This window comes from Triturus cristatus, chromosome 1_2 (genome assembly GCF_964204655.1).
Source record: "Triturus cristatus chromosome 1_2, aTriCri1.1, whole genome shotgun sequence".
In the NCBI taxonomy this organism is placed as follows: Eukaryota; Metazoa; Chordata; class Amphibia; order Caudata; family Salamandridae; genus Triturus; species Triturus cristatus.
This window is the reverse complement of record NC_140580.1, coordinates 573,821,012-573,832,212: the sequence shown is the minus strand read 5'-3', so window position 1 is coordinate 573,832,212 and position 11,201 is coordinate 573,821,012.

Genomic DNA, 11,201 nt, shown 5'->3' with positions numbered 1-11,201 from the left:
CTCCAAATTATGTATTGATAATCTGCTCCGAATTTCCTGTTCCATCCATCCCATTAATGAGGACGTTTTCTGACTAGTAGCGCATCAAATCCAGCGTGCCTTCTCTCCCGGCTGGTTCGATAATTCCCGCCATGACATGTTTCTAGAGCTGCGTTTATCTTCTCTACCTTTTAGTCAGAAACCTTCCTCATTAATGGGATGGATGGAACAGGAAATTTGGAGCAGATTATCAATACAATACATAATAAACTTTATTCTAGGCATAATGTTAATCCCAATATTATATGACATACATTTAATTTTAATGTAAATTATTTCAATATTAAACCTAGCTGTAAATGATATTTATTGTGAATGAAATATATTCAAACTAATGAATTAAAGCAAAACTAAGCTTACATCAAAATTATTTTCCAATAGCTTTACTTTTAAATCTTAAGATTAAATTCTACTTTGCTTAAAACTCATTTTTCAGTTACTGTGGGCAAAGCGATGCCACAACTCAGTAACAGCAGGGAAAGTAAAGGTGTTGTCACAAAACTCAATGTATTTCTTGGAAATAAATGTCAGACAAAATAAAGAGGGAGAAGTACAGATCGTACATCCAAAAGCCTCAGAACTCAATGTCCCTGGAGGACAAATCTGTACACCACCTTCCGCAGTTCAGAACCTACTCCTGGCTTGGAAGAGAAGTACAAGCAAGAGGAAAGAACAAATCTTGCAATGTTCCTCTGCAGGTGGACTGTGCTGGTTCACTGCCACAGACGTCATCCTTTCTTGTCCATTTGCAAATCTTGATATGAAGAGATGTGGCCAAATAGGGCATTTTAAAACAAAATCCTGGTGTCGCCATTCTTTACGAACTAGTACTGGAATGCATTGAAAGTTGCTGGGGTCATCAAAAACAACCACAAACGGACTAAGCTTGTCAGGCTATGGGAGAGAGTGTGATTAGAGATATGAGCGAGCTTGCAAACGGCAAAAACAAGCAGACTGTTGGAGGCAAACCAGTATCAATGGTTCACCTTGGATAGCTTAGCCTAGGTTACTGAGACAATTATGCATGAAGGTGTAACAACAAAGCAAAGAAGATTACCATTTTCAAGTAAAGAACTTATACACCCATTTCAATAAAAGCAACAAAAAAATGAAAATAGAAGTAAAATATCCCATAAATGGAGAGAAGAAAACTGATAGTGGGACAAACATTATGGGAAAAGGAAAAAAGACACCAATGAAAGTTAACGAGAACAGCTGTTACGTTTAAAAGCCATGCAAGTAATGATAGTGAAAATCCTTACTCCAGCATCAGAGAAAGTTGACAAGAGTTAGGGGATCCCTGCGGCCAACTGTAAGAAAATACTCTCTCATACGGCTAACCTCATTCTTCTCTGCTAAATTCAGCTGCCATTTTGACTCTGACCACAGCGAGTTCACTAGCTTGATTCTTACTGCATGTGTGTTTCTGAAAATGCGAAGAGTGCAGTTGCATGTATAGGCACTAGTTTTAGTTTCTCAACTGAGGGCGCACAACCTTCCCATCAGTTGTAGTCGGGTAGCATGTTGCAAGAATCATGGCTGTTGGAGCACAGACCTGGAGAGGTCTATGCAACACACAAGCAGAAGAAGCTGCAAAGGAATGTGTAGGGAAGGGGCTTGGCACATGCAGCACCGCTGCAAAGGGCACATTCGATTGGATAGCAAGATCTACAGAATTACGATTAGTGTCAGGATTCGCCATTTGGGTGGGATAAGTGCAGGAGGGGGGGGAAAAAGGCAATTTTTGCCTTCTCTGGCGGTATCCCATACTACCCATTAATAGTGGTGACGTATAAAATGGCTCCGAACATACCACTTTACAGAGTTTTAGCCGTGAATAACCCGAGTTGAACCTGACACTACATCTGACGGTATCTAAGGCCAAAGTTTTAGAATACAACTGCAATGTTCACATACTGTGAAGACTGCCAGCCTGCAAGAGTGCATAACAAATTACAGCAGTGGGAGGCTGTTGTCCTGCAGGTCTCCTCCATGGCTTTGTCTTCCAATACTGCTAGGCAGGTAGCTGACAGCAGGTTGGGATAGCTTATGAAGGAGGGCTCCCCGCTATTACGATAGTATATATCACCAATACAATTTCTGGCCTCTAGCCGCATCAAGAACAATTAATATCCAGGCACTGCCATACACAAAGAGCCCATGAGCGATCCAGACCCAACGTACTCTGTGTTAAGGTGAAAGAATTGGAGGACAGACATTTTTACATCCATCCTAGAGATCTCCTAGATTCTAATGGCTCACCCGGATAACTCCTGCATATTAGTTTGCCTAATAGGGCCTCATCGACCTCGCTAAACGAAGAACATCCAATATTTAAATCCTAATCAATTCAGTATTATTACAAATCTTGTATACCATGGTGAATGGTTTTTCAACTTTGCATTCTTCCTTCTGACACAGGTAAATACCATGTACATTTTTTAGCTTCCATACCATCCTAGAAGAATTAAGCTGGATCATCAATTTAATGACAGGGGTTGCAGTTGTTATGAGGACAGTCCGACGTATCCCCCAAATCACATCTTGCTTGCTAGTCACGCATTGGATACAAAACAGGACATGATAACCTGATCTCTATCCTAATTTTTCAACCTGGAAACAGATACATCTGGGTAGCACCGATCCATGGAGACAAAGTTCATTTTCTGTAAAGAGACTCACGTATCAAGAGTCAATTTTAAACATTTTGGCTACTAATAACCAGTGCTCGAAGAGGGGGGAAAAAAGTAGGGGAACTGTGGGCGGAGAATCAGAGCGCGGGAATAACCCAAGGATTGGATCAGTGGGTGGAGCCGGAGGTGTGGCCAGAATGCGCAAACATCCCAATTTTTAGTATTTGTTTGGCATTTCACTGCCCAGTTTAATCAATCAATGGATACAAATGATTATTTAAGGTTATAATGAGTTATTGACATTAAAACACATTCACAAAATGGGATATGCTTCTAATCACAATGCCCCAAATATGATGAAATGTGGAAGCACAAGCCATTTGTCGCTGAGACATGGAGTTTGTTATCAGCACTTCTCCCTTTTTCCACAACAGCAGTTCAAACATGAATGGCAAAATATCCTAGTTTGCAAATGTTTTTATATAATTACGGCTCTGCCATATTTGCCTCATAATGCAAGATCTGCTGCATGATCTGACCATTTAAACTAATAAATTGTTTATAGCTCAAACGTATCAAAAGTTAATAAAAAATGTGACTTGTGTTGCTGCGGAGTGGATGGCTTATTGCAAAGGTTGACTGGTCACCTTTCTCACTGTTGCATTTGTATGTTACACTGGTACTAATAAGGCAAACTCTTTCCAGAGACTCTTAGAATGTGTACACATGTCAAAATAATAAAATATCAGAAAATATACTGTTTTGCGCTGCAGCCATTGTTTTTTTTTGGATGACCAATTTTTATTGATTTTCGGTTGCAACAAAGAACACAGCACCATTTAGGAATACATCTTAAAAGGCAAGACCAAGACACAAACATATCACATTGGCATAACAGATAGACGTACTGCAGCCATTTTTTAATGCATAATTTAGTCAACACTGCGGCATAATTTTGTCCTCCTTTGCTGCATAATTAATTCCAGTGGCCCCACAGCAAGCAGAAAATGTTAAAAGTGCTTGTGAATGAAGCAGAGAGACTGAAGTTTGTGAACTTAGTTTGGTGGGCGTGCAAATTCTGCATTGCCAATCCCTGGTGAGTTGCAGCTACTACTACTGAAACAAGGCAAATGGAGGTACCTATGGATGAGGCAGACTGGCCTCAAGGTGGTGCCCTGTGCATTAATGTTTGTTATTGCCCCCCAATGACCACCTCTGCCATGGATTCCCTCACTACCACCCTTTAACAGTGCCCCTCAAGACTCCATAACCACACTCTCAGATGCATTTAATTTGATTTACAGCGCCGCTCATACCAGTGTAGGGTGTCGGAGCACTTTACATCACACACATTACACAGAGACAATCAATATGTGTGTAAATCACTGTATACAAAATGTTACATAAGACTAAGGACTACAAGGTGTAGGAGTTGCATGTCAACCATACTAGTAGGCTGCATAGTTTAATAGTGATTGGTCTGGAGAAACTAACTCAGAATTTAAAACGTAATACCATGGTTGGGGGTTCTCTTTAATAATCGGAATTGATTTCTGTTCAAAAGAACCCTTTTTTGTAACATTAGGATAATCAAAGACTGGGGGGAAAAACATAACGCTCTAATTTATACCTTGCAGTTTGATTGCAGCTCTTAGATGAAAGTTAATAGCGCACTGTTCTAGGTTAGGATTTTAACTTATAAACTGCAAGTAACAAAAGGATCTCTCTGACAAAAGCAGTAGCCCACTGACCTATTTACATTATGTGCACTTTGTGAACTGCATGGTACATGTTCTTTGCAGCAGGCACATTAACCCTCTGAGCTACCTTTCCATAAATCAAAACATCCACTAGACAAAATGATCTCTCTCTAGGAAGAACATTAAACACCAGAGTAATCAAGACATTTTTATTGTTGCCGAAAATTGCTGGAGGCCAGGGAGGCGGCAGCAAGCGCTTTTAAAACCTTAATATACTTGCAAACATAATGCCTCCACCCAAAGTCAGCATCCGGTGCGGTCACACTGGTTGCACTGCCCTAGAGCTGGCTCTTCTCATGAGTCCTGTGACCACAGTGACAGAGTCACTGTTGTTCTAGGCTGTGCTGCTTCATAGGCCTGCTAGCAAGACTGGAGGTGAACTTCAGTATGGATTGTGGTGGACAAACCTTGAAGGTTAACCCACACTTGCCACTGCTAGGGTCACCTGCTGGGGATAAGACACCAGGGCTTCTAAGTTCTTGCAAAGCCTTCTAAGGTCTAGCATGGGATTGTGCTCTCTCATGAGAGTGGTCTGTTGGACTGGTTATTAAGGGTGAACCTGGTTCCCCAGTTCCAAATTCAGCAGCTCTGGCCATAGTGCCACAGCCTCTCCCCCACTGAGCACCATACTGCCCCACTGAGAAACACTCACACTGCCTTCAACTACAACTCAATTGCTGCCGGCTATAAACACCTGTATGTAGCTCAATTTAAATGATGCACTAGACAGGAGCCCTATGCGCCCTACAAAAACAGTAACAACATCCTGGAACAAGCATTGGCATAGCCAATAGGTCCGCCTTTGGGACCTTATATGTGTTTAGTTATCCAGCAAAATATCCTTGGTGCAACAACATCAACTGTTGCATGGCTAAACACTTATATGGTCACAAAGGCGAGACCTATTGGCTATGCCAATGCTCGTTTCAATCTTGCGCATTGGTGTGATAGACAATCCCAGAATTATTGAAAGGAATTCCAGAACTATCTGCCTGATATTTTTGTGAAAGAAAACCTATTATATTCTAATCAGCATCCTTCATAGCTACACCCTGAAGCATTTTCCGTTAAACGTCAGTGGATATTTAAACATGATCCTCTAATTCCAGAGATGAAGACAAATTATGTTTATATCTATGTGACCGGTGTTGCAGCCACGAGCAAACTGTTCCTTCCGGCCTAGTAGGGAAACACACAGGGCCCATCTCAGGGGAGGGCCGGGGGTGCAGTGCTCAGGTCTGTCGCTAGAGGTCAGGCTCCTTCAGTACAGACAGGCAGCACGGTGGGTTCAGCCCCTGTGCCGCCGACTGGTACAGAGAGAGGCTCCTGCTTTGGGTTGTGGGTTCAAGTCCATGCGAGGGGAAGAGACAACCTTTAAAGGGGCCAATCACCTGTCTGCATGAAGGTTGTTCATAGCACCTCCCGCTGACCGGCTCCAGTGATTCTTCCTAAACTGCTTTTCAGATTTTTTTTTGTCATATGCTCCGGGCACCGTGTTAAGCACCTAGTAACTCACATTGCCCCTCCCCCATCTCCCTCTCACACCCCTGCCATCCCACATGGTCACACCCCGTTACCCCACCACCTCCGTGTCACCTGTGTGAAGGCGGTACCCCTATGCTTGGATCATAGCAAAAGCACCTCAGCTCTCCGTCCTTCCAGGATCGATGCAAGGAGCCTTTCATGGGCTGCGCTGCTGTGAGATGAGGCAACTCAGCAGCATCACCAGACGGTGAGCGCAACACCCACATTCCCCACAATCCTTTGCATGATATTTACATACAACCCAACAAGTCACTTCTCATTCATTCTTATGTAATAGAAAATAGTTTATTGATTCATATGTACTACAATATGCTGAGGTTTACTACTATACTATAGATTGTTTATTTCAACAAACTGCAACGTCACTCTCACCTGGATAGGTGATTATAATCATTGGCATGTCCAGAAAAATCAAGAGAACTGTAGCCAGAAGGACCTGTTACGGGCCTTTCCACCATGGATTTGATATTCACTTGTACTTTGTGTGACAGTGATTAATAATTTTTCACAATTTTTGAAAGGCATTTTCTGGAGGACTTATCCGGATAATTAACGTATAAAAATAGTATACCTATACATAAATCGATACATAATCGCGCGTATCAAGCTATGGTTTATGAGGGGAATTAAATTAAAACCGAAATTGTTATAGCTGTAAGGAGCAAGCTGATATTACCGGCTACCTACAAAAACAAGCGCGTTCCTCATGCTAAAAAGAGGCAGCAGGGGGAGGGGTGAGAGCGAGCAGCGCCAGGAGAGATAATTGCTACCGTATGGCGCCGTGCGCTCCCGCAAGTGAATCGCCACACGTGCATGCGTTGCCATTGAAGGCAATGGAACGCGTGCATGTTTTTGGCTGAAAAGCCAAAGCGATTGCAAAAGGTCTTTTTGCTTATGTAGCTCATGCGCGCTGCGTAGGCGAGACCTAAAAAGCAAGCACTCATAGGGAATGCAAAATTTAGCAAACCATGTGAAATGTAAGCAGGAACAACATGGTTACCTTAACACTTTTACACTCACTATTCAGAAATCAGTGAGTGCTTTTGCCTGAAAAGTTAAGGACATGACTACAGGGCCCTGAACGGACCCATTTCAATGGTAATGCAAAATTTAGCAAACCATGTGAAATGTAAGCAGGAACAACATGGTTACCTTAACGCTTTTACACTCACTATTCAGAAATCAGTGAGTGCTTTTGCCTGAAAAGTTAAGGACATGACTACAGGGCCCTGAATGGACCCATTTCAATGTCCATTGCTTATATCCTTACAAAACATAAGCAGTATGGTAAAAAGACCACATCCCTGGACGCAGAGCCACAGTACAAATTTTGTTTTCCAATCCACACTTTGCAGTACCTCCAGGATTGGTGCACTAGTTGCAAGCCCAGGGAAAACAAAGACAAGAAAACAAAAATAGCGCTTCATTGGCAAATTCTGTAAAAGTGGCGCTAATGTGTTTGGGTGTGAATTAAATCAATCTGGCCAGTTTGCTACCACCCTGTTTCACTTTATTTAGTTATTTTTCATATTTTTAACCTTTTATTCCAGATGCTGCACTTTGGAATTGAACTACGACATTTCCAGCAAAAATGTTGGGTTTTTTTTGGATGCATTTCACAGGGGAGCAAATAAAAGAAAGGAGAGGAAACAGAGTGAGAACCTCCTATTGAAGTCATAGTTTTCAGTAAGAGAAGAACTGCTAGACAGAAAGAGAGGGAAGAAGGAAAGTGTGGGGGGAGGGGGGGGGGGGCGCTAAAGCGGCGGAGCATAAGTGGACACTGTATTTTTCTTCACGGGGCAAGAAGGAAAAGACAGAGTCCTGTTACTTCTCTGCCACCCCGTCCTCCAACGAACGCCAGGAACGCCGAGCTTTATTTATAGGCGATGGTGATTTCTTGCGTCCTGGGACGCATTGTCAAAATAAAAAAGTAGGGGAACGGAATCCTCGGAATTGAAGAAGTAGGAGCACACCGTGCCCTGCCGATCCCGCCCACTTCGACCACTGCTAATAACACACTAGCGTACACCTTTTGAAATGAACACCTTTATGCATAAAAGGTTATGTACTGCACTCCAGTTCCTTGAATGGAACAACATAAAAAGATCTATGTCCCTTCTTTAGAGGGGCTTGCTCTGAGAAGAAATTACTAGTGGAGACAAGGGAAATTGAACAAGTAATCACAACAAACGAGATCTCTTGAAATAACAATTCCCTGCGACCAAATATAATCCATCATCACGTATTGTATAAAGGACCAACAAGATAGGGTGAAAAACACATTTAAAAACTACTTTTGAGGCAATCATGGGAAAAATGCAAGTTGTGGGAAGGCGATTTAGAACAAATCTGCCTTTTCGGAGTGCTGTACAAAGAGCAAAAACATACATAGGTAGCCCTTTCTTTCCGTCCATTGGCAAACACCATCCAAGCGCCGAATTCAGAAGCAGCTGTAAGACACCAGCAGAGGTGTTTTTGGAGCTAGTGTCATTGAAGAAACCAGTTTTCTAGATCAGAAAAGGTCTACAGATACGTGCCTTCTGGCAGAGGAAGGTGTGATTGGCCAATCTGTGAGGTCAGCCAGACCTGAATCACAGAGGGATAAATGGATGAGGCACAAAGATATAATGGGTCCCAAAGTAAATGTAAAGCTACACATTACGTTTTACAGACAACAATGAAACCAACAAGGATTAATTACATTGATTCAGTGACAAAATGAGCCTCCACATTACAGGAATGTGAATTGATTCACATTAGACTTACAGCACATTGTCGGTGGGTTGGGTGGGGGGGCATCTGGACATACCACACCCTTGTCAATTTCAGCATGGCCATCCCACACCACCACATATCAACCACCACCAGACTCGCCCGCCACAGTTGGAAAAGCATCACAGAAGAGGAGTGGACTTCCGCGCACCAGCCTGATCACACCAACAACTTGCCGAACAAAATCAAGAACCTCAAAAGCTAGATGTCCGCATGCGCGGACACCCTGGCTGCCCTCGAGCGCAACCCAACGTCAAGTGCCCAGCCACTGGTGCAGAGGAACTAAGGCTGACAAAATGCCACTACAAGAGCTGGATTGTAAATGGAGAACAAGTCATGACACCACATATAAAGACTTCAAGTCCACCCTAAGATGCTACCACTAGAAATACGGATAACCAAACACACAGTTCTTGCAGATCGCATCAATATCTGCACACACAGCAGCAAGGATATCTTTGCTATCAAAGATTTCAATGCACCTCCTTGCTGCCTTGAGCAACATCGTCCCCTTGCAAGATCTTTGCAACAAGCTCACAGAATTCTTCTGTAACAAAATCACCTCCATATATGGCAACTTCAACCCTCAACTGGACCAAGTCACCGCTGCAACTCAACTTCTCATCACAGCCAAAGAACAAACCCTGACCTTGTGGCTCGCAGTCACCACCGCTACCATGAACATCACTCTGGGGACCCATTTGACCCTTGCCCTCACTATGCCTTCTCCAAATGACTATTCTAACTACCTGTTTTCAATGCCTGCATCGACTCAGCCAAATTCTTGGACACCTAAAACGTGCCACTGTCACGCCCCTGCTCAAGAAAACATCTGCCTTCCAACTACAGACCTATCGTTCTCCTACCATACCCGGCAAATATTTTAAAGAAACAAACCAACCAATGTTTCAATTACCCCCTCAGCAGCCACCAGCTCCTCGACGCCAAGCAGCCTGGATTCAGGCCCAACCACAATACAAAAACAACACTCCTCTCAGCCACAGACTAAATCTACATGATCCTTGACAGAGAAGACATGGAAAACCTCATTCCTCGATCTCCTAGACCACTCTGCGGCATTTGACACAGTCTCACATCCCATCATCACCAGGCAGAAGCACAAGATTGGCATCTAAGGACCCGCTCCCGGCTGGATCTGCTCCTTCTTAATGGATAGAGCACAGAGTGGGATATTACTACTTAGAAGCCCACAAACTCATTTGCGGAGTGTGCCTCAAGGTTCATCGCTCAACCTCACCCTCTTCAATGCATACATGATTCCTCTGGCCAACGTCATCCACCCACACAACATCAAAATCCTCTACTACGCAGACATGCAACTCATAATCTCATTCTCGAGGAAGACCCTCAACACAAGAAACAAGTTCACCGACTGCATGACCTAAGTCGCTAACTGAATGAAAACAAACTATCTCAAGCTCAACACCAACAAGACAGAAGTAGTCATTTTCACCAAGGACTCCTCACAGTGGCACTCCAACTGGTGGCCAGCTGAACTCAGACCTGTACACACACCCAGCAACCACACCAGGAACCCCTGGATCATCATCAACAGGAAACTGGACATGACATCACAAGTCAATGCTGTCACTACATTATGATTCCACACTCTGAAGAGGCAGAGGAAGATCTTCAAATGGCTCTAAGCATCACTAGAATATCAGTCACTCACGTTTCAGTCACCAGTAATTTGGACTACAGGAACACACGCTCCGCCAGGATCACCATGCAAATCGCCAGAAGACTACAAACCTTCCAGAACTCGGCAGCCAAACTCATCCTCAACCTCCTACAATACCTCACATCCCACCACACCTCTGTGAGATCCCTTGGCTCAGAATAGAAACACGCTCATCATAAACGTCTCACACACACATTCAAGGCACTGCACAACTTAGGCCTCACCTACCTAAACAGTTGCATCTCCTTCCAGTGCCACACACACCTCCACTCCACTGGACTCCTACACATCCCACATACACAGGATCAGATAAGAAGGGGAAGCATTCCCTTACATAGCTCCTAAATTGTGGAACGATCTCCCACTCCACATCAGAGCCTCATCCTCTGAAACTCTGCAAGAAGCTGACGACCTGTCTTTTCAATTAACCAACCTAACATTGGCTGGGCTAGGCACAAACATCTGCTTAGTGACAGGATACCCTTGCAGGTGATAGTGTGTGTTCCAAATAGATATAACATCTGAAAACCCATTTCTGTTTACCCAGGAGTCACCTCAACTTTCTTCCAACTCTCACTTTTTCTCATGAAGGAGTTGACGATGCCACTCCACGTCTCAAAATGACATGGTAGTTTGTCTCCGACATATAAGAGTCTCTGTGTACTTCTTGCAAACTCATCTGATAAGACCAGCATCAAGCACACAACTTCTATAAGCTGTGGTGATGAGGGCCCTGTAAAGGATGGGAGA